This window comes from Myxine glutinosa, chromosome 9 (genome assembly GCF_964187855.1).
Source record: "Myxine glutinosa chromosome 9, kmMyxGlut1.1, whole genome shotgun sequence".
In the NCBI taxonomy this organism is placed as follows: Eukaryota; Metazoa; Chordata; class Myxini; order Myxiniformes; family Myxinidae; genus Myxine; species Myxine glutinosa.
Window position 1 is genome coordinate 11,556,697 of NC_136269.1, and position 26,555 is coordinate 11,583,251.

Consider the following 26,555-nt stretch of genomic DNA (forward strand, 5'->3'; position numbering starts at 1 on the left):
GTTTGATGACGTCGGTAAGTGGTGGGAAGGGATCACGTGATGATTGAAACTTACTTTTGGAAAGTGCAATCGAATCCAAGATAAACTGATAAACATCAATTGTAACTGGAACTTGAGCTTTTATATATAGTATATTTACATATAGTGTATTTGCATATAGTGTATTTATATATAGTGTATTTATATATCGTGTATTTATATATCGTGTATTTATATATCGTGTATTTATATATCGTGTATTTATATATGGTGTATTTATATATGGTGTATTTATATATGGTGTATTTATATATGGTGTATTTATATATGGTGTATTTATATATGGTGTATTTATATATGGTGTATTTATATATGGTGTATTTATATATGGTGTATTTATATATCGTGTATTTATATATCGTGTATTTATATATCGTGTATTTATATATGGTGTATTTATATATGGTGTATTTATATATGGTGTATTTATATATGGTGTATTTATATATGGTGTATTTATATATGGTGTATTTATATATGGTGTATTTATATATGGTGTATTTATATATGGTGTATTTATATATCGTGTATTTATATATCGTGTATTTATATATCGTGTATTTATATATCGTGTATTTATATATCGTGTATTTATATATCGTGTATTTATATATCGTGTATTTATATATCGTGTATTTATATATCGTGTATTTATATATCGTGTATTTATATATAGTGTATTTATATATAGTGTATTTATATATGGTGTATTTATATATGGTGTATTTATATATGGTGTATTTATATATGGTGTATTTATATATGGTGTATTTATATATGGTGTATTTATATATAGTGTATTTATATATGGTGTATTTACATATAGTGTATTTATATATAGTGTATTTTTATATGTTGTATATTTATATATGGTGTATTTATATATGTTGTATATTTATATATGGTATATTTATATATGGTATATTTATATATAGTGTATTTATATATAGTGTATTTTTATATGTTGTGTATTTATATATGGTATATTTATATATGGTATATTTATATATAGTGTATTTATATATAGTGTATTTATATATGGTGTATTTATATATGGTGTATTTATATATGGTGTATTTATATAATATGGTGTATTTATATAATATGGTGTATTTATATAATATGGTGTATTTATATAATATGGTGTATTTATATAATATGGTGTTTTTATAATATGGTGTATTTATAATATGGTGTATTTATAATATAGTGTATTTATAATATAGTGTATTTATAATATAGTGTATTTATAATATAGTGTATTTATAATATAGTGTATTTATAATATAGTGTATTTAAAGCACAAGCAACGGTACCCGCCCTATGGGCGGGGCTTCAATTGGGAAGCCCAAATGAAGAGGCAAAATATCAGAAATTGAAGGCTTTTTTATTTTAAACGATTCATATAAACATCCGTTAAATCATATCACATGCAAATCATCAAAATCTAAACAGTACATGGCGCCCATTTTGAAAAAAGATTGAATTCTGCAAAATGGAAGCGGCCGCTACATGTCTTTCTCAGTCGCACCTTTATGTGTGAAGAGTGCGCGCCGAATCTGTAACACGGAAGCGGCCGCTACACCTGTTTCTCAGTCGCTTTGCACATGCTGCCGTGTTTCTTCGGAGCCACACGTTTATATAGGAAGAGTTCGTCAGGAGTCGATCTACTCTCTCCTGGTACGTAGAAAATAAACAGTATTTGTAGAATTTCAACAAAAGCCACATCACTGTTCATATCGGTAAATATTATTCTATCGTGTTTGGAAAATTGGAAAAATTGGAAAATTGGAAAAACAATATAGCCTATTTTACTCCAGGGGGTCCCAGGATCACCCACCCAAAATATCGTTACGATCGGTTCAGTCGTTTTTGCGGTACATTCAAACGGACGGACGGGCATTTGGTGAATTATAGTAAGATAGTGTATTTATATATAGTGTATTTATATATAGTGTATTTATATATAGTGCAGTTATATATCGTGTATATTTATATATAGTGTATTGTTATGTCTGGGGGTAAAGCAATATCTAGAGCCAGGTAGATCTGTATAGGTAGGTATTCGACTGTCGCGATAGGGAATCTTCCTTGTAATAAGTTCTGTGTGTTTAGGCGGTTTGTCGGTTAAGAAGTATACCTGTGGACATACCAGGATGTTTGAGTGTTAGATAGAGTAGGGAATAAAGATAACAGCCCCTGTGTGTCAAACCTGGTAGCCAAACCTTTGTCCCTTATGGCAATGCACACCAACATAGACATTTAGACGGGCCATTAGCGCAACATTAAATAATTCCCTTCCCTGACAAGGACTTCGGAGGAGAACAGGCAAAAGGAAACCAGGCCAGGACACCGCCGATGATGGCTGCCGCCAGTTAAACCTCCGATAGGCCTAGCCACATCGAGTGCCACGCGCTATGACCACGCTACAGGGAACGAGTGATGGGCAGCGCGGTAGGCGCGGACCTCCAGCCAACGAGCACGAGAGGCGCGAAGCTGGAAGGTCCGGTGGAAGGCGCTGATTGGGTGGCGCGCCAAGGTTGACGTCACCAGGGAGGTTATTTAAGGGCGCCCCGAATGCCATTTGCTCTCTTAGTGCTTGGACATCATTCGCTCTTCGTGCTTGGACATCATTCGCTCTTCGTGCTTGGACATCATTTGCTCTTCGTGCTTGGACATCATTCGCTCTTCGTGCTTGGACATCATTCGCTCTTCGTGCTTGGACATCATTCGCTCTTCGTGCTTGGACATCATTCGCTCTTCGTGCTTGGACATCATTCGCTCTTCGTGCTTGGACATCATTCGCTTTTCATGCTTGGACATCATTCGCTCTTCGTGCTTGGACATCATTCTCTCTTGGTGCTTGGACATCATTCGCTCTTCGTGCTTGGACATCATTTGCTCTCTTGGTGCTTGGACATCATTCGCTCTCTTCTTGCTTGACTCTTGGAGATCCAGCAGTTCGTCTTGCACGTCCGGCGGTTCTTGCTTGCGCAGCTTCCTCTTGCAGCACGTCCTTCCCTGGCTGTCGTGTGCGATCGGTGCTTCTGAAGGTTGGAGTGGTGTACGGACCTTGCGGGTGTTGGCTCGCCATCTGCGTGTGCTTGGAGCGGTGCTCGGTGCTGTGGTGCTGGAGCGAGGGACCTCGTGAGTGCATCGGGGCCGAATGGAGCCGTGTTGGACGGCAGACAAGACAAGACGAGGGACAGATAAGGCCGCACGCACCATTTTACATTTTGCACGACGAGACAATTCTTTTCCTTTAATTCATTCCTGTGTCTGTTGTTGAGTCTGGTGTGTGGGATCCCAGTATAGGATTTAATTTATTTGATTACCGTCGCGTTCCTTGTTATCGGGTCCATGAATAAATCTCTTTTTGTACTATAAATTTGGTTTGTTGAGTTTATTAATTCCCCGCAGGATCGAAGCCGCGGTCAGCGCGCACCAAGGTAAGCGCTTTTACCGCAGCCTTCCATTTCCCTTCTTCCTCACGCGTTTTATAGTCGAACCCGTGTTCGGTCGTCGCCTCCAAGTAAAACCGTTTTTGGCCATCCGTGAGCCCTGGTATTAACCGAAGGGTCTGCGCGACAGTATATTTATATATAGTGTATTTATATATAGTGTATTTATGTATAGTGTATTTATACATAGTGTATATTTATATATAGTGTATTTATATATAGTGTATTATAATATAATGTATTTATATAGTGTATTATAATATAATGTATTTATATATAGTGTCGTTATATATAGTGTATATTTATATAAAGTGTATTTACATATAGTGTATTTATAATATAATGTATTTCCATATAGTGTATATATAATATAATGTATTTCTATATAGTGTATTTATATATAGTGTATTTATAATATAATGTATTTAGAATATAATGTATTTATATATCGTATATTTATATATAGTGTATATTTACATGTAGTATATTTATATATAGTGTATTTATAATATTATGTATTTAAAATATTATGTATTTAAAATATAATGTATTTATAATATAATGTATTTATAATATAATGTGTTTATATATCGTGTATTTATACAACACAACAACAACATGCATTTCAAAGGCCATTTTCCCGACTAGAGCAGGGGTTAGCCTTGCGGTCCCCATGACAATCTTCTCCATTTTGCCCTATTTTCTGCATCTCTCCTTGTTAACCCCCTTGCCCGCATTTCTTCTTCCACCATCTTTAGCCAAGTCTTTCTCGGTCTTCCCCGTCCTCGACTTCCTTCTACATTCATTTCCATCACTCTTCTCAACCAGTCACTTTCATCCTTCCTCAACACATGACCAAACCATCTCAACCTGTTCCTCTTCACAGCATCAATCACAGGCTCTATTCCCATCATCTTTCGCAATTCATCATTTGTCTTCCTCTCTCTCAACGATACTCCGCACATCCGTCGAACCATTCACATTTCCACCCTTTCCAACCTTCGTTGCTGCTCTACGTTCATTACCCATGTCTCGCTCCCATAAATCATAACACATCTCACACATGCAGCATACACCTTTCCCTTCAGCTTCAACGACACTCCCCTCATCATCAGCATGCCACTCAGTTCCCAAAACTTCTTCCATGCACATCTCACTCTAGCAACCGTTGCCGAGTCTGATCCACCTTCTCCATTCAGCATGTCTCCGCGGTAGCAAAATGTTTTCACACCTTCCAGCTTCACGCCGTCTCCAAGATCCAACTCAACATTTCCTCCATCTGCAGCTCCCTCTGTGCACACCTTACATTTGAATGTGGCTGCCACACTGGTTAATGACCCTCTCAGACCACTACATTTTTGATGAACCCACTCAGCGCACATTGTACATTGAATGGAGTTCACTCCGACACCCTTCGTGTATTTATATATAGTGTATATTTATATATTAGTCGGGTTCAGTTTTTTTCGTTCAAATTTTTTTGAGATTAGCAAAACTATACATTTTTGGAATACTCAGAGCATGAGGAATCCAAAAATTAATGTTGGCATTTGCATAGACACCTGCATGGCCGCCATTTTGGATTTTCAAAATGGCCACTATAAAATACATATTTTGCGCTATCTCGGCTTCTCGTCAACCTAGAATCTTATTTAAGTATGCTAATCCTATGTTTTCTGGGTCAAGAAAACCATTGGTGGGATCATTAGACTTCTAATCCGAAGACTTGCTTCACTTTTAGGACTTCCCAGATGACACTCAGGACGGTGATGAAGATCTGTAAAAGCATATTCCTGAACGGTATGGACCTAGTAGATCCTGTGTATAGGACTTGTAGTTCAATCTGATACTAACAAGGCTGCTTTCTTGCTTTATAAACCCATACCTATAACTTCAAAGGACTTGCAATATCATGTATTATGTAATACAGTTATATCACATATATAAAGACAATGGTTTTCAATTACCTTTGTTTGTTGCTTTTCTATAATCCTGAGCACTATTTTGAGGCCTTTATTGGATTCCTTGACCCAGAAAACATAGGATTAGCATATTTAATTAAGTTTCTTGGATGACTCGGAGCCGAGATAGCGCAAAATATGTATTTTATGGTGGCCATTTTGAAAATCCAAAATGGCGGCCATGCATGTGTCTGTGCAAATGCCAACATTGATTTTTGGATTCGCCATGCTCTGATGATTCCAAAAATGTACAGGTTTGCTCATCTCCCAAAACTTTGAACGAAATTATATTTGTTAACATAGTGAACCTGACTATATCGTATATTTATAATATAATGTATTTATATATAGTGTATTTATATATAGTGTATTTATAATATAATGTATTTATATATAGTGTATTTATAATATAATGTATTTATATATAGTGTATTTATAATATAATTTATTGTTGCGGATCCCGGGTTTGTCGACGTACTAAGGGGGGTTGAAGCCATGCTCCCCCTCGAACTCCGGGTCCACGAGGCCGCCAACAACAACTACACTCATAGTGGATGGATTGCTAAGCAATTCCAGCTGCCGAGCCCGCAGCTACGCGTGGAAGGGTTAACGGTCACCACCCGAATACCTTCAGACACATGCAGCTGTGAGAACGGGGACTGAACCCCGCACGAGTCACGCTGATCCTGGACGCCCAAGCGGTTGTGCGTCGTGTAACTCGTGCCGTTAACACTATCGAACCCGATCGAGCGGTTTCAAGTCAGAGCCAAAAAGAAGCGCAGCCGCTTCGTGCAGCTTGCCTGAATGGGCTCGGTCGTGCAGCTCGCCCAGATGGGCTCGTTGGACGGAAGCCCCGAGAATCGCTCCAACCTGGGACACCACAGCCGGAGATGATTGCGGCAGGGACGGTCGATAACGCGTACATAGCAGGAACCCGAGGAGCGCTCATTCTGCGGGAGCCAAGCGAGCGAGGGAGAGTATTGCAGGAGCCCAGCAAGAGAGTCAGAGCCAAAGAGTCAGCGGATCAGAGTCGGAGCAGGAGCCTGGCGCGAGAGAGTGGGGAGTCTGGGCCGGGTTTTATAACCCCCCGAAACCCTACTCGAATGTTCCACGGGCCTCCATTGGCCGCTTGGGGTCAAGTGTCGTGACAGCCCCTCATTGGTCATCCTCGGCCACTCCCTTTAGCTCCCATTGGCTGCTCGCTGCTCATTGGCCAAGCCATTTAGCTCCTCCTTCGGGCCTGCAAGGCCTGGCCTAGGCCCATGACAAGGCACTTTAGGCTTCAATGAGGCCTACCATTATCCTGCCTGCCTCAACGCATACTAACCGAGAAGTGGACTATGCTTTACATTTAATAAGAAATAACTAACTATACGAGGCTACATGTTGTGGTGTAACTAACTCCTCAGTCACATTTGCTCTACGGCCAGGATACGGCGGCCGTACCTCCCCCCTAAATTGACAGAAACGTGCGGCGGCCGTACCTCCCCCCTAAATTGACAGAAACGTGCGGCGGCCGCAGAGTTTCTGAGGTGGCCTCAGGGTGGCCGTAGTGCGTATGGCTATCTTTTACAGGCCGTAGGGGTCGCCGTGGAATTATAGCGCGGAGTTATAACTTTTTTCATTTCTAGGTTGGCCGTAGCAATTCGACAAGCCGTAGTCATGACAACTGTAAGTGCTGTTATACATATGAAAAAGAACTGGTATATATACCCACTCGTTACCGTCCGTCTGGCCGCACGTTCGCCTTAGGGCCCCCCTGCGGTCGCCTTGCGGGCACCTTGAGGCTACCTTGCGTCTGCCTTGAAAATTATATGGCCGCCGCAGGGATGCCCTAAGGTCACCGTGCGACATCAAATCAAAGACCGTACGGCACCCCCACGTTTTCGGTCTCCACAATGTCTAAATACCCCGTGCGGCTACCCAAAAAATAAAAACATATGTGACTGCTACATTGTGTGACCGTGGAAATACTGCGGCCGCCCTATAATTGCTAGTGGCCTTAGATTTTTTTAGACCCTACGGCCGCCGAGCCAAATGTGACTGAAGCATAACTATGGGGGGGGGTTGCCTTTATTCACAAAACCGCAACAGTATTTATATATAGTGTATTTATAATATAATGTATTTATATATAGTGTATTTATATATCGTATATTTATAATACTAGGGCATGCCCGTACTATATATATATCTAAAATTATATCCCCCCCCCTCTATTTACATGAAATGGTTTGGTCCAAAGCGAACGGCTTGCGAGTACGGTGACAATCCCCCCCCCCCCCCTCTATTTACATGAAATGGTTTGGTCCAAAGCGAACGGCTTGCGAGTACGGTGACAATCCCCCCCCTCTATTTACATGAAATGGTTTGGTCCAAAGCGAACGGCTTGCGGAGTTTGGTAAAGAAATCGCCATAGCGTGCACAAACGCGCAGGAAAGCGAAAGAATCGCAAATTAGTTTTAATTAGTTTTAAAACATAGTTTAACGCCAACATAGTTTGCCAACGTGAAATAAATGAATACGCTCTCAAATGTGCCGTCCGAGGCAGAGTCTGTTCGCCACGTTCGGCACACGTGATAGCTCGCTGCTCTCTGATTGGTTGAATCGTTTTTTGGACATAGCTCGGTAACTACTTGTCCGATTAATATGAAACCTTGAAAAGGCACATCCTCGGGTCCCCAGCAATATACCTGGCAAGTTTCAAGTATATCGGACCCGTGGTTGTCGAGAAACAGCGGTCACAGACAGACACACAGAGATTACTGGCATTATAGATAGATAATGTATTTATATGTAGTGTATTTATATATAGTGTATTTATATATCGTATATTTATAATCTAATGTATTTATATATAGTGTATTTACATAGTGTATTTATATATTATATATATATGTATTTATATATTATATATATATATATATATATATATATATATATATATATATATATATATATATATATATATATACAGTGGTACCTCGGCTTACGAGTTTAATCCGTTCCGTGACGGAGCTCGTAAGCCAAATCGCTCGTAAGTCAAAGCAAATTTTCCCATTCAAATGCATTGAAATGCTATTAATCCGTTCCAGCCTCAAAAAAAAAACACCAATTTTTTTTGTTAGGTGCTTTTAAATAACAAAAATGTACTTTATAAATAACAAATAATGTATAAACAAGCACGACCTCGTATATACTGTACATAATACAAGAGAATGTAAAGAAATAAACTGGTTTTATTAAGCAGAGGAGAAGAGCATGCCAGGTGAGGTGTGCGTGTTGTCGACTTGGCGAGGCAGTACGATCGTACTCCTTCTACGATATGTACGATTTTGAAGCAGAAGGAGTCCATAAAGGCTATAACGCCAGCCAAGGGCGTTACGATTATTTCAAAGCTCCGGACCTCTATCCATGAAGATATGGAGAAGTTGTTGTTTGTGTGGTTGAAGGAGAAGCAGCTCGCAGGAGATACCGTGACCGAGAGCATCATGTGTTTGAAAAGATTGAAACTCGGATATCGAGCACGGACCACGAGGTGTTTTTTCTTTTTTCTTAATCTCGGTTTCAGTGAACTTTTGCTCTGTGCTCACGTGTACTGTACCTGTACCTGTAATGGTACGTCAGAGGATGGCACCTGTTGTCATCATATTAAGTGCAAGATGTTCTGCATCGTAAGTTGGTACACCGTGGTCTTTCGGCGGTGTTTAAGCCGGCCGTCTTGGCTTCTGTCACCATTGGCATTGAGTCTTTCGATGTAGGTAGGTCGTTGTGTGCCGGTGCCTTGGCCGAATTCCTTCATTGCTGCATTGTTAGCTCACCTGGTTTTTTATACCACATCTTTGGTTATCGGACCAGCGAATGACGTCATCTCCAAAGTATGGCTTATTCTCACTTGTCTTGGACGATCTTCTACTTCTAGCCTTCCACCGTGCATTTGGTGTCCACTGTACTTACTGTACAGTGCCTGGTAAAATTGATGTAATGGGTTTTTGACCGTCAACGCCATGAACCGTCATGAACCGTCATGAACCGTCATGAACCGTCATGAACCGTCAACGCCATGAACCGCTAACACTCAAAAGCCCATTTATCGCGCCTTATAAAGCAAAACGCAAACCGAAAGCCATGCCTCTCAAGCGAGGCGTGCTTCCGTGGTCACGTGATCCACAGGTGTAGCTCATTATACCCACACGCGCGACACGCTTTGGCGGTCACGTGACCAGCCACTCTGGAGGCGGGGATCCCCGCCGATGACGTCACCGGCTGGAGCAAGGAGATTCCTCGCTCATGTATTTCGACGATTGCGTGTTTTATATCCAAGCAGAGATGCTTTCACGGCAAGATAACCACGTGACCGGAACCGGAAGCCACAACCGGAAAATTCAAAAAAATAAATTTTTTGAGCTCGTACATCGGATCTCGGCTCGTATCCCAAAGCAACAAACCGCCCGAGCGACGGCTCGTATCCCGAAAAACTCGTACGTTGGGGCACTCGTAAGCCGAGGTACCACTGTATATATATATATATGTATATATATATATATATATATATATGTATATATATATATATATATATATATATATATATATATATATATATATATATATATATATATATATATATATATATATATATATATATATTGTTGCGGATCTCCCGAAGCCTGTTCCCGTTACAAAGGGGGGGTTAAACCCCTTTTTTCTCCCTGGGTCTTCGGGTCCGTGAGGCCGAATCACCACTTCCGGAGCAAACATGAAAAAGTGTATCGGGTCAACGTCGCACGTACCTTTAACCCACACTGCCACGACAGCGGGGACCGAACCTCGCACAAGCCACGCTTAATCGAGTACACCGACCGGTATGCGTATCATGTGACTTGTGCCGTTACTTTTTATGGAACCCGATTCGAGCGGTTCTATTAGTACCATGCGAAGCCAATTGATGGAAGGGACGAGAACGGTCAAATCAAAGGAATAACACAATTTATTATGATTATTTACAATGATCAGGATGAAGGAAAGGGGACACAGAGCAGAAGCTTAATCGATCTTAACATATCCAGACACAGGGCCCACTCACGCACACGGGGAGAAGAAGAGAAGAAGTTCGCGTGCCAAACGCACTTTGCCGTCGGTCGCTCCGGGGCAGCTCGCCCGGCGTGGCTCTCCGGTGGTCACGGCACGTATGCAGGAGAAGGCAGGCAGGAGGAGATCGCGTGTCTGTGGCCCGGCACGGGTCGTCCTCTCGAGCGCGATTAATACAGCACAAAGCACAGGGCATGGGGCACGGGGAAAGTTCGTGTACACTCTCGATCACCGCAATCACTCGTTCTGCGGCGCGTTCTCGTGCATGCTCAAGCTCAGCTCAACTCCACTAACTCTCACAGGGAACTTGAACTCGTCTCACAGGGAACTGCAACTCAGCACTTGAACTCACGATACTCTCCGGCTCTGACTGACCTGCACACGACTCTGACTCAGAACTCATCTGAGGTGGGGGGGCTCGGAGCAGGGTTATATGGCTCTGCCACGGCCCTACTAGAATGTTCCAAAACCCCACCTCTCATCGTCTTGGTTAGCCACTCCCCTCGAGCCCTGATTGGCGGCTCATGCTTACCGACCACTCCCTCCTGCAGCGCCTCCCTTCGGCCCCGCCAGACTTGTTCAAGCCTGCCACGTGGCATGCAATCGCCAAAAGAATCACCCTACTCACGGGCCTGCTCAACGCAAAACTAACACAGGACAGGACTACGCTTACATTCACTAAGAAATAACTGAACTATCACGAGGCTTCATGTTGTGGTGCGTCTACCTATGAGGGGGAATTAGCTGTGTTATATATAATTATTATATATTATTATAATTATTATATATAATTATTATATATAATTATCTATATATATATCTGCAACGTCTGTCCTGTGTTGTCTTGTCACTGAACTGCTTTCTCAAACTTTTGTGAAATCGTACCAAACTTCTGGTATGCACATATCTCTCCCGTCGGTATGTCCTAAGGGTATTTCTTTTGAAAAATTTTCCAATTTTTGTTTTGTTTTGGAATTTTTTGGGGATTTTTTTTTTTTCAACTTCAATTGTTTATAAAAAGTGATATCACGTATATTACAAATACATTTGTGCAAAATAATTGTTTGAATTATGATTGGTTTAAACCATGACAAAACGGCAACTCAGGTACAGTCATTTATCTATATATCGACACATCTGGGCAGTGTCTGTGTTACTTAACGACTCCCTCAAACTTTTGTTTCCGTGGTTGTGAAGTGTTTTTAATAACGTTGTGGTTGTTTTGAATCACGTGGTGGTGAGGTGTTTTGAATCGCGTGGTGGTGAGGTACTTATAATTATGTGGTGGTGAGGTGTTTTGAATTAGTTGGTGATAAGGTGTTTTGAATTACGTGGTGGTGAGGTGTTTTTAAATGACGTGGTGGTGAGGTGTTTTTAATTTCGTGGCTGTGAGGTGTTTGTATTAACTGTTTTATGGCTGTGAGGTGTTTTATTACGTGTTTTATGGCTGTGAGGTGTTTTATTACGTGTTTTATGGCTGTGAGGTGTTTTCAATTTCGTGGTGGTGAGGTGTTTTTAATTCCGTGGTGGTGAGGTGTTTTTATTACGTGTTTTATGGCTGTGAGGTGTTTTGAATTACTTGGTGGTGAGGTGTTTTGAATTACTTGGTGGTGAGGTGTTTTGAATTACTTGGTGGTGAGGTGTTTTGAATTACGTGGTGGTGAGGTGTTTTGAATTACGTGGTGGTGAAGTGTTTTAAATTACTTGGTGGTGAGGTGTTTTGAATTACTTGGTGGTGCGGTGTTTTGAATTACGTGGTGGTGAGGTGTAATCGTCCCAAATTTCCAGTCTGCACCTACCCCTCCCCTATGTATGTGCTGAGGGGTTCTTTCTTGAAAAAAAAACATTTAACCTAAATCTTCAACCTAAATTGCCTATAAAAATGTAATATCACAAACACAACAAATACATTTGTGTAAAATAATTGTTTGTATTATGATTGGTGTAAATCATGACAACACAGCGACTCAGGTACAGTCATTAGCCTCAGCTAAAATAAGCCCATTCCTCAGTAACGACGCTCGGTGAGGTGAGTGCAGCGAGTCGAGCCAAGCTAGTGTATATATATATACGTATATATATATATATATACGTATATATATACGTATATATATATATATATATATATATATATATATATATATATATATATATATATATATATATATATATATATATATACATTACAAGCACGAGTAGGGGGGGGAGGCAGGAGAGGGAGGGGTTAGGAAGGGAGTGGAAGGGGTAGGGGTGAGATATACTCCATATACATCTTTTGGGGGGTGGGGGGGGGTGGCTTTGACAGGCCCGCCGTTTTGGGGGAGGATGGATGAGAAGGAGAGAAAATGTACCCATGCAAAGAGTGCTATAACCTCAGTGTTGCCCAGGTTAAAAAAAAATAATTGTAATACCCTTTGCCACCAACACCAGGTGGCACTACACGGTACACATTTACATAGAGAATTTACACTCCTCTCCCAGTCCCCCACACCCCCAAATGAGGCCACAGCCACATAGCCGATGTTACCCCCCCAGATAAAGTTGTATTTGTATTTGTACCCCGAGTAAAGTATATAAGTTTTTATAGCTGGAGTACCCGGCGTTGCTCAAGTGAAAAAGAAACATTAACATTTTTGAAATGAGGGCAAATATGGAAAAGCAATTGCATCCAAATCAGAATCCATCACAAATGTCAAATCATCATTTCACCTTTTTGTTGAATATCTGCTGCTGAATGTGCCGTTCATCACGTTTCTGAGTTAAGTATGGTGCCGTTCAGGAAGAAGCAATTATACATAGTGTATTTATATATATATTGTATATATATATATATATATATATATATATATATATATATATATATATATATATATATATATATATATATATATATATATATATACACACAGTCACGTGAAAAAGTAAGTACACCCCATGTAAAGTTTTGACTTTTTCAACATATTTCAACATACAGCTATTTGATCTTCATTTCAACAATATTGACAGATAAAGGTGATATAATATAACAAATATCATCAAACATTTACATTTTGTAGTCCAATGTATAATTTAAATAAACATAAATGCAAATTTCGCATGTGGAAAAAGTAAGTACACCCCTGAAGCGCGATGCTGCATGCGCTAATGCTTACGCAAGGAGTAAGCGGACAACGTGGTTCATAAAAGAGTCTTTATTGAAAGTACTCAAACTGCAGCACTGAGCTGCTCCGGGCTGCGCGCCCCGTGTATATCTTGAGGCCACGGCTCTCTCTTGGGCGTGGCCGCCGCCCACTTCGGTGCGCGGAATGATGTCACCACGCCAGTGGGCTTTCGTGTCCACCACACGTGCCCCCCCCCAGAATTCCCGCGCACCTGGAGGGCCAGTTTGCGGGGCAAATGGATGACCCGGCCGAAGCGCCCCCTGGCGATCGGCGGCGTCCGGGGTGCAGGGATGCCAGGTGGGATGCCTCTGGCTGCCCCTGGGATGGGTGCAGTACCGGGGGGGCGGCATGGCGGCGGGGCTGGGCGGTGCCGGGGGTCCGCCCGCAGGGGGGCGGCCCCGATGCGGGGGTCGGGCCACTGGCGGTGGATGGTCCACGTCGAGGTGGGCCGGCTTGAAGCGGTCTACAGAAACGCGGTCAGGAGTACCGCCGATGTCCAGGGTGAAGTGCTTCGCCCCGGTCTCCAGCACGCGGAAAGGCCCGTCGTACGGGGGCCGCAGTGGTGTCCGGTGGGCATCGTGGCGGACGAAGACGTACTCCGCCGTGCGAAGCTCCGGGGCGACGTGCGTCGGTGGGTGCCCGTGGCATGCCGTTGGCACCGGGGCGAACCTCTGGGCGGTCTCTTGTAGAGCGGAGCGCTGCTGTGGAGTGGTGCCGTGGAGTCGGGTGCCATGGTGCCGTGGAGTCGGGGAGGAACTCGCCCGGCACCCGCAGCGGTTGCCCGAAGACCAACTCCGCCGCGGATGCGCGCAGGTCCTCCTTGGGCGCCGTCCGGAGGCCCAGCAGGACCCAGGGGAGCCTGTCGACCCAGCCGCCGTCGCGGAGGGTGGCCCAGAGCGCGGCCTTCAATGAGTGGTGAAATCGCTCACACAGGCCGTTAGCCTGGGGGTGGTAAGCTGTGGTTCGGTGCAGCCGGACCCCGAGCCCCTGCGCGACCGCACCCCAGAGCTCCGAGGTGAACTGGGGGCCGCGGTCGGACGAGATCACATCGGGGTCACCATATGAAGCGCGATGCTGCGCGCGCTAATGCTTACGCAAGGAGCAAGCGGACAACGCGGTTCATAAAAGAGTCTTTATTTAAAGTACTCAAACTGCAGCACTGAGCTGCTCCGGGCTGCGCGCCCCGTGTATATCTTGAGGCCACGCCTCTCTCTTGGGCGTGGCCGCCGCCTACTCGGTGCGTGGAATGATGTCACCACGCCAGTGGGCTTTCATGTCCGCCACACCCCTACATTTATCACTACTTCAAATACCTAAAATTAGAATCAGGTGCACCAGCTCAGGTGCAAATGATTAGAACATCGTTAGAGAGGATCTTGGAGGAACCTGTCTTATTTAAACCTCAGACATTTAGTTTGGTTTGCTCTTTGTTGTTGAAGTGTGCGGCGTCACCATGCCTAGATCAAAAGAGCTCTCTGAGGCCTTGAGAAAGAAGGTTATAGATGCCTACGAGTCTGGGAAGGGATTTAAAAAGATCTCCAAACAATTTGAAATCAATCATTCGACTGGCCGGAAGATCATCTACAAGTGGAGAAGATTCCAAACAACTGCCAACTTGTTCAGGCCAGGCCGCCCCAGCAAGTTCAGCCCGAGAGCAGACCGCAAGATGTTGAAGGAAGTCTCGAAGAACCCCAGAATGTCATCAAGGGACCTACAGGTAGCTCTTGCCACTGTTGATGTCAAAGTGCACGAGTCTACCATTAGGAAGAGGCTGCACACATTTGATCTACATGGGAGGTGTGCCAAGAGGAAACCTTTGCTGTCCAGAAAGAACATCAGGGCAAGACTGAAGTTTGCCAATGAACACCTCGGCAAAGACCAGCACTTCTGGAACAATGTGCTCTGGACAGATGAGTCAAAGGTAGAGCTATTTGGTCACAGTACCAGAAGACATGTTTGGCGAAAACCAAAGACAGCATTTTACCACAAGAACCTGATACCAACTGCAAAGCATGGTGGTGGAAATATTATGGTTTGGGGCAGCTTTGCTGCATGGGCAGCAGCCTGGGCAGCTCACCATCATAGAATCCACTATGAATTCTTCATTGTACCAGAGTGTGCTTGAGGACAATGTGAGGCCATCTGTCGGAAAGTTGAAGCTCAACCGAAGGTAGACCTTGCAACATGACAATGACCCTAAACATACCAGTAAATCCACCAAGGAATGGCTGAAAAGAAAGAAATGGAGGGTTCTGGAATGGCCAAGTCAAAGCCCGGATCTAAATCCCATCGAGATGTTGTGGGGGGATTTGAAACGAGCTGTGCATGCAAGAAAACCCTCAAACATCTCACAGCTGAAAGAATTCTGCATGGAGGAGTGGGCAAAAATTTCTCCCAGTCGATGTCAGAGACTGGTAGACAGTTATAAGAAACTCCTACTTGAGGTTGTTTCTGCCAAAGGGGGAAATACCACCTATTAGAGCCAAGGGTGTACTTACTTTTTCCACATGCAAAATTTGCATTTATGTTTATTTAAATTATACAATTGACTACAAAATGTAAATGTTTCATGATATCTGTTATATTATATCAGCTTTATCTATCAATATTGTTGAAATGAAGATCAAATAGCTGTATGTTGAAATATGTTGAAAAAGTCAAAACTTTACATGGGGTGTACTTACTTTTTCACATGACTGTATATATATATATGTGTATATATATATATGTATATATATATATATATATATATATATATATATATATATATATATATATATATATATATATATATATATATATATATACAGTGGAACCTTGACTTACGAGTTTAATTCGTTCCGTGACCGAGCTCGTAACTCAAATTGCTCGTATCTCAAATCAAATTTCCCCATTCAAATGCATTGAAATGCTATTAATCCGTTCCAGCCCGCCAAAAACCACACCAATTTTTTTTTAAATATACAGTATATATAAAAATATCTCGCGCTTTATATTTCACCTGTATGCAGCATACAAGTTGGCAGGATGGCCTGGACTGGAGGTACGCACACTTGACTCTAAAGTCTAAACTGTCCAGCCTGGGTTTGAATCCCGACCCAGCTATAACCTGTCATGGGTGAATCACAGGCAGGGTGATTCATCAATGTGTGTACCGCTAAACTGGGCGCCCCGTTTGCGTCCCATTAGTTGTTGGATGTTAAGGATCTCACCGTGTTTTCCACAAAGAGAAGGCGAGCTATCGCCGGCACTCTGAACAAGTTGTGGCCTGGCATGGCATGAACATGAAAACATGAACATGAACATGAAATGTTCGACATGAACATGAAATTTTCCGAAATAACCAAAATGCGAAAACAAAAATGCAGCGCTATACGACAGAGATACGTACTGTACTTGAACGGCAAGATAACCACGTGACCAGAACAACCCACCTGGCGGCGTGAACGCGAAATAACCAAAATGCGGAAAAAAAAATGCAGCGCTATACGACAGAGATACGTACTGTACGTGCACGGCAAGATAACCACGTGACCAGAACAACCCACCTGGCGGCGTGAACTCGAAATAACCAAAATGCGAAAAAAAAAATGCAGCGCTATACGACAGAGATACGTACTGTACGTGCACGGCAAGATAACCACGTGACCAGAACAACCCACCTGGCGGCGTGAACTCGAAATAACCAAAATGCGAAGAAAAAAAATGCAGCGCTATACGACAGAGATACGTACTGTACGTGCACGGCAAGATAACCACGTGACCAGAACAACCCCCCTGGCGGCGTGAACTCGAAATAACCAAAATGCGAAAAAAAAAATGCAGCGCTATACGACAGAGATACGTACTTGAACGGCAAGATAACCACGTGACCGGGTGGCGAAAGCTCGTAACTCGGATCTCGGCTCGCATCTCAAAGCAATAAACTGCCGGAGCGACGGCTCGTATCTCGAAAAACTCGTAAGTTGGGGCACTCGTAAGTCAAGGTTCCACTGTATGTATATATATATATATATATATATATATATATATATATATATATATATATATATATATATATATAGATATATATATATAGATATATATATATAGATATATATATATATATATATATATATATATATATATATATATATATATATATATATATATTGTTGTGGATATGAGGATTGTGTTTTTTTTATTGTTTTTTTTTATTATTGCTTTATTCTGGACCCTCCTCACTCCAGTGTTGTATAAAGGTCAAAGGGCGTTCCCGTAGTTAATTCCATAAAGCATACACGTCAGCCAATCTTAGATTTCCCCCTTGTTGATAGTTATATCTTTATTATGTGTATTAGGGTAAGGCCTTGTCTTCCATTAAGATGACACTCCATTGCACCAAGTGAAACAAGATAGAAATTCCCTTTCATTCCCATTCCCAAAATCTCCATTTCCAGCTACATCCCCTCCAAGTCTCCATTGCCAACCGCACTGGGCAGTTTGCCAGGTTTGTTACAGCGGTGGGTTGCTGATTTTGCCCCAAAGCCGCCATTGAACATGTGCTCAGCTCGGGGAAGAAGGGCGTGCCCGCCCATCGTCATCAAGGGCGGAGCCAGAGGGCCGTGCCGACCAATCAGGGCCGAGGCGAGCTGACCGATGGGCGTGTCCTGAAGGCCGGCGGCTTGATCGCCTGAGGTGCTATAAAAGCACGCGCGCAAGAACCGAGTAGTAGTTGGAAAGGGAGACGTGCAAGTTGTTGAGTTGAGTGGGTGGACCAGATGAGCTTTGACAAGACGAGAGAGACGAGTCCTGAAAAGAGCACGCGACGTCCACACAGCCGCAGCAGCAGCAGCAACAGCCACAGCAGCAGCAACAACAGCAGCTTGGGGCCTGGACGGCAGTTTTGAGCAGGGCCGCGAAGGAACGGCGGCTGCTAAACGCGCCGATCGTGCTGCAGTATCCATTGGACCTTCCTCTCCCTCCAGCCATCCACCTCCTGCCTTTCCATCCTTTTGTGTACGTGAGTTTGTTCTGTGTGTCTTGTCCCTGGGTTAATTAAGACTGTAGGTAAGCTAGCGATTTTCACTGTGTCTCTAATATCTTCTGTACATTATTTTATTATCTTTCCTTCTTCCTTGGTTACTTTGAGCGTGTATATAATAGGAATAAATTTAGTGGTATTGCCAACCTTTTTGCCTTCTTCTTCTTCTTCACATCCGTGTCGCCTTTGTCTTTTCCCTATTGAATATCTGTGGCGCGATCCGGCCAACGTTCGGGAATCAGGTTAGTCGGGGTAACTGTTCGGCCGCGGTGCCATCCGCTCGGCAAATCAACATCCTTATCCGCGGTCCGTAACAATATATATAGACATATATATATATATACATACATATATATATATATATATACATACATATATATATATACATACATATATATATATATATATACATATATATATATATATATATATATATATATATATATATATATATATATATATATATATTGTTACGGATCTCTACGTCGGCCTTTCCCCCTTAAGAAGGGGGGATTAATCCCCTTGTCCGTGACTGACCGGCGTGAGTCCTGGGGGTCCCAACGCTCCTTCCGGTCGGGAGCAGCCAGGGTATTTGGTCTACAAAAAGTCCCAAGGACCTGAGTGCCACTCCTGACCATGAAGCAAGGGAGGGACTCCCGCTCGAACCCCGGTTTTAGATGGTCTAGTTGCCGAGCGGTTTTTAGCAACCCGAAGTTCGAGTCATTAGCATTCACTAACCCGATTCCGAAACGTTGGCCAAATCGTGCCACAGGTATTCAATTGGGAAAAGACAAGGACGACACGGATGTAAAGGAAAGAAGGCAGAGTAAGGAGGAACAAATATAATTTATTACTAACTAATTATGTACAAGTCAAAGTAACCAAGGAGAAGGAAGGATACGAAAATAAAGACAGAAAGAGGGACGGACCAGAAGGACACAGTGCAATTTCTAGCTTATACAGACTTACTTATAACCCAGGACAGAACACACAAAACAAACTCACGTACACAAAAGGATGGAAGGACCGGAATCGTTTGGGACGGCAGAGGAGGGTCCAGGTAGATGGTGGCGTCGAGGTCCGGTTCCAAGCACGCGCTCCGATCCACGCTTTGGGGTCGAGGCGAAAACCCGGCAAACACAGCTCCGCTTCGCGTCTCACCGACCGGCAATAGGGCCTAGAGGGTCTCGGCCTATTGCTGCAATACAGGCACCCCCTCACGTCTCTCTCCCTCTTTCCTCAATCGTCTCTTCGTGCCGCCGTGGGGACATCGCGTGCTTTCCCAGGACTCATCTGAGGTGGGGGGCGTCCCGCTGCGGGTTACATCGGCCACATCCTCTAACCTTTTCGAACCTCCCCGATCGCTCTTCCTCCGCCCTCTCAAGCCAAACCCCTCGTGCTTGGTTGGTTGTAGGGGCTCTCCTGGCCCCACCCTCCAATGACGAGGTGGAGACACGCCTTTCTTTCCCAACTTGACCGCGTGCGTAATGGAGGTTTTGCGGTGAAAACCATAAAGCAGCAGCGGAGAATGCAGAAAACCGCACGCGGAAAACCACCCAATGCAGTTGGCCATTGATGACAAAAGGGGAATTGGAAGGGAATCTACCTTATTTGAATTCGGTGCAATGGAGTGTCAATTAATGGAAGACACAGCCTTAATCTAATACACATAATAAGGAGATAACTACTGAACAAGGAGGAAATCTATGATTGGCTACGTGTGGTATTTGGAATAACTACGGGCACGACCTTTGACCTTTATACACAACAAATGGAGGAAGGAGGGTGATATTTTACCACAATAAAAAAAACACAATTCTCATATCCACAACAATATATATATATATATATATATATATATATATATATATATATATATATATATCTCTATATATAAAGGAGGAGTGTGTGTGTGTGTGTGTGTGTGTGTGTGTGTGTGTGTGTGTGTGTGTGTGTGTGTGTGTGTGTGTGTGTGTGTGTGTGTGTGTCTGTCTGGATGTCCGCTTATAACTCATAGTAAGGGCATTTTATGAGATATTTCACAAATCTGTTAACTAAATTGTTACCAAAAAATTTCTTCACCAATATGTTTGTAAAGGTGTGTAATAACATGTGTTAAGATGTTGAAGTTCAACTCCCGTGGGAAACCCAGAAAAAAAGCTGTTGAATTCGGGTACCGAAAAATTATTTTCGAGAATTTTGATTTTTTAAAATCGGCCCTTAAGTAACTTATGAGGGGTCAAATAAGGGTTTTTCATGATTCTGAGTTGATTGTTAACATTTATATTTTCACTTTTACATTTACACACAAAGTAGCTTTTATTTCACATACATATATAATACTCAAGAGTTATTTCTCATTCACAATGTCAGAAGTTTCAACAGTCATTGTCTATGTCTTCTTCAGACTCAACAACATCATGACTGCAGTTTCTGCATGTAATGCCATTACAGACTCCACAGGCCGAGATGCACGTGACCCCATTCTTCTTGCAGCTGCATCGCCGGTTGCTGCAATCTCCATGACAATTACAGCTCGTGAACTGCAATAGCTCCTCAGGAGCCGTGGGGTCCAGTGTTGGAACTGGCTCATACCCATGCACACCTATTGTCCATCCATAGTCACTGGGGTTCAGAGACATGCTCTGTAGAAGGATCCAGTCCCGGGTCTGCAGGTAGGCACAGAGTGAATGTTGTGCAGCTGCACCCTCTGTTGTGCAGCTGCACCCACAGCTGCACTGTGGACTGGAACATGTTTACTGACGTCCTCCTCCATCCGCCGGTTGACATCAGACAGGTGACTGAGGGTGAGCACCCAGCATTTGTGGCCAGAAAAACTGTTTCTCATTCTTCCTCTGCTCAGTCCACCTTGTGACTTGGCTGCCTTCATTAATGTCTGCTCAATGCAAATGTCACACCATGTGCCGGACCACTCATGACTTGAGTAACGGACAACGTGGTTCCCGTGGGCAGTGAGACGTTCTAAGGTGTCTTTGTAAGCAGGCAAAGTTTCTAGTTCCTTCATGAGTTGACAGTACAGCCGTGCGCCCTTGGCATACTGATGATGGCCTGCAGCGGCAAAGATGTGAAGCATCTTGGTAACAATGCAGGACAGATGCCCATTGTGGTCTGCAAGTCGCTCGGTTCTGATAAAGACCTTGATCACATCTACCATGTGGTGGTACTCCACCCAGAGTGCAGGTGTTCTTCCTCCTTTTGCGAGTCGTTTGAAGGTTTCTTCAAACCTTTGCTCAAACACTGGCACTACTGGGTCTGAGTGTCTAGCTCCCATCTTCCCATCAGCCACCTTCTCCATGAAGGTCTTCATGTCACCACACTCCTCCTCAGTGAAGGCAAGTTTCATGATGTGTTGATAGATGGCTGCATCGATGAGGAGGTGAACATGGATTGCCTTGTCAAAACATCCTCCATCCATGATGTGGTTGGCTGTCGTACTTCCAGGATAGATCAACTGGATCACATCTATTAGTCCAGAATCTTCCATGATGTTACCCATTGATCCAAGATAAGACTTCAGCAGGTGAAAACCACCCAACCTTGGAATGACGGGTAGATTTGCCTGCTTTATTATATTCACAGCCTTCAGCCAAATCGGAAGATCAAAGGTCACTATAGCGACCCCAGCGCGCCGTATGCACTCTTTCAGAGTGGTGAAGATGGTGTTGAGGTCATTAGGGTCTCCTTCAATAACTGGGAGGAACTCGATCTGTGTGCTCTGCTTTGCATCATTAGCATGGAATCTCTTCATCCAGCAGCATGGAATCTCTTCATCCAGCCATTCCAGTTGGAGTGTGGGAACTCAGGATCGTTGGCTTTGATCACCCACCCCGCTGCCCAGAGTGTGTCACCTGGAGTGAGGAGTGGCTGATCATGAGCCAGGGAGGAGGAAAGCTCAGCGAGGGGGAGAAACATGATCGCGTTCGTTCCTATCTGTTTCCTGTTCGTAAATGGAATAATCTTTACTTCAGTTCCTCTCAGGATCTTAGCTTTGTCGAGTGCCTTCAACTTCACCCGGGGAAAGCTGCTGTTGTCTGTGGATCTGGCAAAGGTGGTGCCGGAGAGTGACTTCGATCCAACCATTGAGTGAAAGGGAGTGTTTCCGTGAATAGAGGACAATGTTTAAATCTATATTGTCTCCAACAAACTGAGTGACTGCATTGTTTGTTTCCCCAACCTCCATAAAGACCACCTGATCATACTTGACAATTCACTTTCACTGGCTGGCACTTTGGCTGTCATCACTGATTGATCCTCAAGCGCAGCATCAACCGCAACCTCATCATTGATCTGTTCATCGGTTTCCTCCACAATGGTGTCAAGAGTGCCAGAAGTATCTGGAACATCATCTCCACTCCTACTATTAAGGAAGCAGTATTATGTAGTTTTGTGTCTCCGTGTAAGACTCAGTGTATCCCAGCCGGTGGAACTTGTTGAGCATCCATTTTGACCCAAATCTATGATCAAGTTGTATGGCAAGCCCCATTTGGTGTGGCAATACTCAGACCGAGGTCGACAGGCCTTAATAAAATTCTGCCCCCAAACGGCAACTCTTTCGTCTGTCTTGACAATCGGTCTCAAGAACATCTGAAGCCTTGCAGAACAAGTGTCAGCTGACTATCGATGTCAGTCATACTGTGTGTGGTGGGGTATGACTTTGACCTAAATCAATCAAGGCAATATCATTGGATATGAACTTGAGTGCCGTCTTTATGATCTGAGTCTTCTCATCTCCATGGTCAAGATTAGCATGATGCACTCGCAGAATATTGTCGTGCCATCTTTGAGAGAGAGGTACATCTGCCCTTCTTTCCTGTGTTGTGAAATACAAGGTGTCTTCGTATTTCTCTAGAAGTTTTATCTTTAGCCAATGCTTTGAATAAGAAAGGCTCTTTTCTGGTGACTGATCAAACTCCTGCAGCTTTTCATGGACTTGGTCCATGTTCATTACCCCATGCTCTAATTCTGAGTCTAACCATTCGCAGAATTCAATAAAAAACTGCCTCTCGCTCCTCATCAATACTCCTCTGTCCTCTCTTCCTTTTTCCTTCCTCATCAGTCTTGGACAAACTGTCACCTCTCGCAAACATAAGTTTGCATCGCAAATGGTACAGTGTTTCTTCTGCTACCAAGTCGTTGATCCCTTCCAGGCGTCCAGTGACTTCAGTGCCCCAGTCATCCCCGCGACTCCGTGCTGTCTTCAGCAAGCTTGCCTTCAGTGTATCTGCAGTCAAATTATCTGGCACTCTGTATTTCTTTCTAGCTTGTGCTGGATTATTTTTGTAGAGCTGGGCTGTTGGTTGCAAAGAATGCATACATCCTTATACAGGAGGTCAACTGACTGTGATCTTCTAGAACTGCAGCCAGTTGATGAACTGAACTCACAAGTAGTGCGTCTTCTCTTCAACTTTGATGACTCTTTCTCTGCCTTTGATGCTTGAGCTGACTTCTTGGTGGTTGCAACAAAGTTGTTGTACAGATCATTTTTACACTTCTGGTGGTACCTCAGTTTTCCTTCCTTTTGAGCCTCCTTCATACGTTCCACAACAGTAACATATTCGACAGTTTCTGCTTGTTTCAATAAAGTTGAGTATCCCTTTGGAGTTGCCTGTATGAGCCTTTCAGCTGGTGTATCCGAGCGTGCACAGATGAAGCAATTGAGCACAGGTGGAGTAACGTCTTCATCCATATTGCTAGACTCCATGTCCTGCAAAGTAGAAAATGAGATATATTTAGAAATTATTTTTCCACAAAGGAGTGTCTGTGGTGAAATATAAATGTTAACAATCAACTCAGAATCATGAAAAACCCTTATTTGACCCCTCATAAGTTACTTAAGGGCCGATTTAAAAAATAAAAATTCTCGAAAATAATTTTTCGGTACCCCGAATTCAACAGCTTTTTTTTCTGGTTTCCCACGGGAGTTGACCTTCAACATTTAACACATGTTATTACACACCTTTACAAACATATTGGTGAAGAAATTTTTGGTAACAATTTAGTTAACAGATTTTCATATGTTTCCCTTACTAATACTGTACGTACATATTTATATATTTTCAATGTGCTTTTTATTGTATTTTAAATTGTTTTTAGCTTCTTTTATTGTTAATTTATGTACTATTGTATTTATTTTAAATATATTTTTAAGGAAAACAAATGTTTTCACGTCCGAGGAGTGTTGTAAAGTCGCACATAATGACAAAATGCGCGCCATTTTTTCGCGCCAAGAACGAATAAACGTAGGTTGAGTTTTATTCCAATTCGAATTCCATTAAATTTCAACTGTTGGAAACAATAATTATTTCAACTGTTGGAAATTGAAATAATTATTGTTTCCAACAGTGAAATTTAATGGATTTCGAATTCGAATAAAATCTCAACTAAAAAAAAAAAACGTCGCGTTTAAAATTATGACGTCATCAGCTTATTTCGAACGTTAATTTTTCAACTTTGCCGACAATGACTTCCGACTTCTGGGTTCGGAATGCGGACCAATGCCATTTGACAGGGAATAAAAAATAAATGCAACATTCAATTGACGACAATGACTTCCGACTTGACTCCCCCCTCCCCCTCCCCCCTCCACCCTAACCCCTCCCCTTCTCTCCTCCCCCTCCCCCTCCCCCTTTCTCCCTCCCCCCTCCTCCTCCACTCCCCTCCCCCCTCCCCTCCCCCCCATGGCCCTCCCTTTCCCCCCTGCCCCGTCCCTCCCTCCTCCCCTCCCCCCTACCCGCTCCCATTCTCCCCTCCCCCTCCCCTCCCCCTCCACCCTAACCCCTCCCCCTACCCCCTCCCCCTACCCCTCCCCCTCCCCTCCCCCTCCCTCGCCCCCTCCCCTCCCCCTCCCCCTCCCCCTGCCCCTCCCCTCCCTTCCCCCCATGGCCCTCCCTTTCCCCCCTGCCCCGTCCCCTCCATCCTCCCCCTCCACCCTACCCCCTCCCCTTCTCCCCTCCCCCTTGCTCCTCCCCCTCCCCCTCCCCCTCCCCACCCCCCTTCTCTCCTCTCCTCCTCCCCCTCCCCCTCTTCTCCCCTCCCTCCTCTTCTCCCCCCTCCCTCTCCCCCCTCCCCCTCCCCTCACCCCCTTCCCCTCCCCCCTTTCTCCATCCCCCTCCCCCTCCCCTCCCCCATTTCTCCCTCCCCCTCCCCCTCTCCCCCTCCCCTCCCTTCCCACCATGCCCCTCCCTTTCCCCCTATCCCCTCCCCCCTCCCCCTCCACCCTACCCCTTCCCCTTCTCCCCTCCCCCTCCCCTCTCCCCTTGCCCCTCCCCCCTCCCCCTCTCCCTCCCATCCCTCCCCCTCCCCCTCCCCATCCCCCCCTCTCCTCTCCTCTCCTCCTCCCCCTCCCCCCTCTTCTCCCCTTCCCCTCTTCTCCCCTCCCCCCTCTTCTCCCCTCTTCCCCTCTTCTCCCCTCCCCACCCTCTCCTCCCTGCCCCCCCCGTTCCCCTCCCCTCCCCTTCCCCCTCCCCTCCCTTCCCCCGTCCGGCAATGCCGGGTACTTCCCATGGCCAGCTGTACGTGGGCTGCTCGAGGGTTGGAAAACCAAGCAATCTTTATGTCTTGGCACCAAGTAAGAAAACTAGAAATGTTGTACACCAAGAGGTTTTGAGAAATTGACAATTGACAAAACGTCATGTAGGAAATGTACTGTGATATTGCTCTAAAATATACATGTTCTTTTCATCATATATTTGTCTTATTCTTATTCAACCCGGGCGAAGCCGGGTACCTCAGCTAGTATATATATATATATATATATATATATATATATATATATATATATATATATATATATATATATATA

General features: G+C 43.9%; 1 protein-coding gene across 1 annotated transcript in view; it reads left to right on the forward strand.

Annotated features, from left to right (window-relative positions):
* The window catches only part of LOC137435642 (transforming growth factor beta-2 proprotein), a 124,650-nt gene that overhangs the window by 1,092 nt on the left and 97,003 nt on the right, over positions 1 to 26,555 (forward strand). The gene's annotated exons all lie outside the window — the stretch shown is intronic.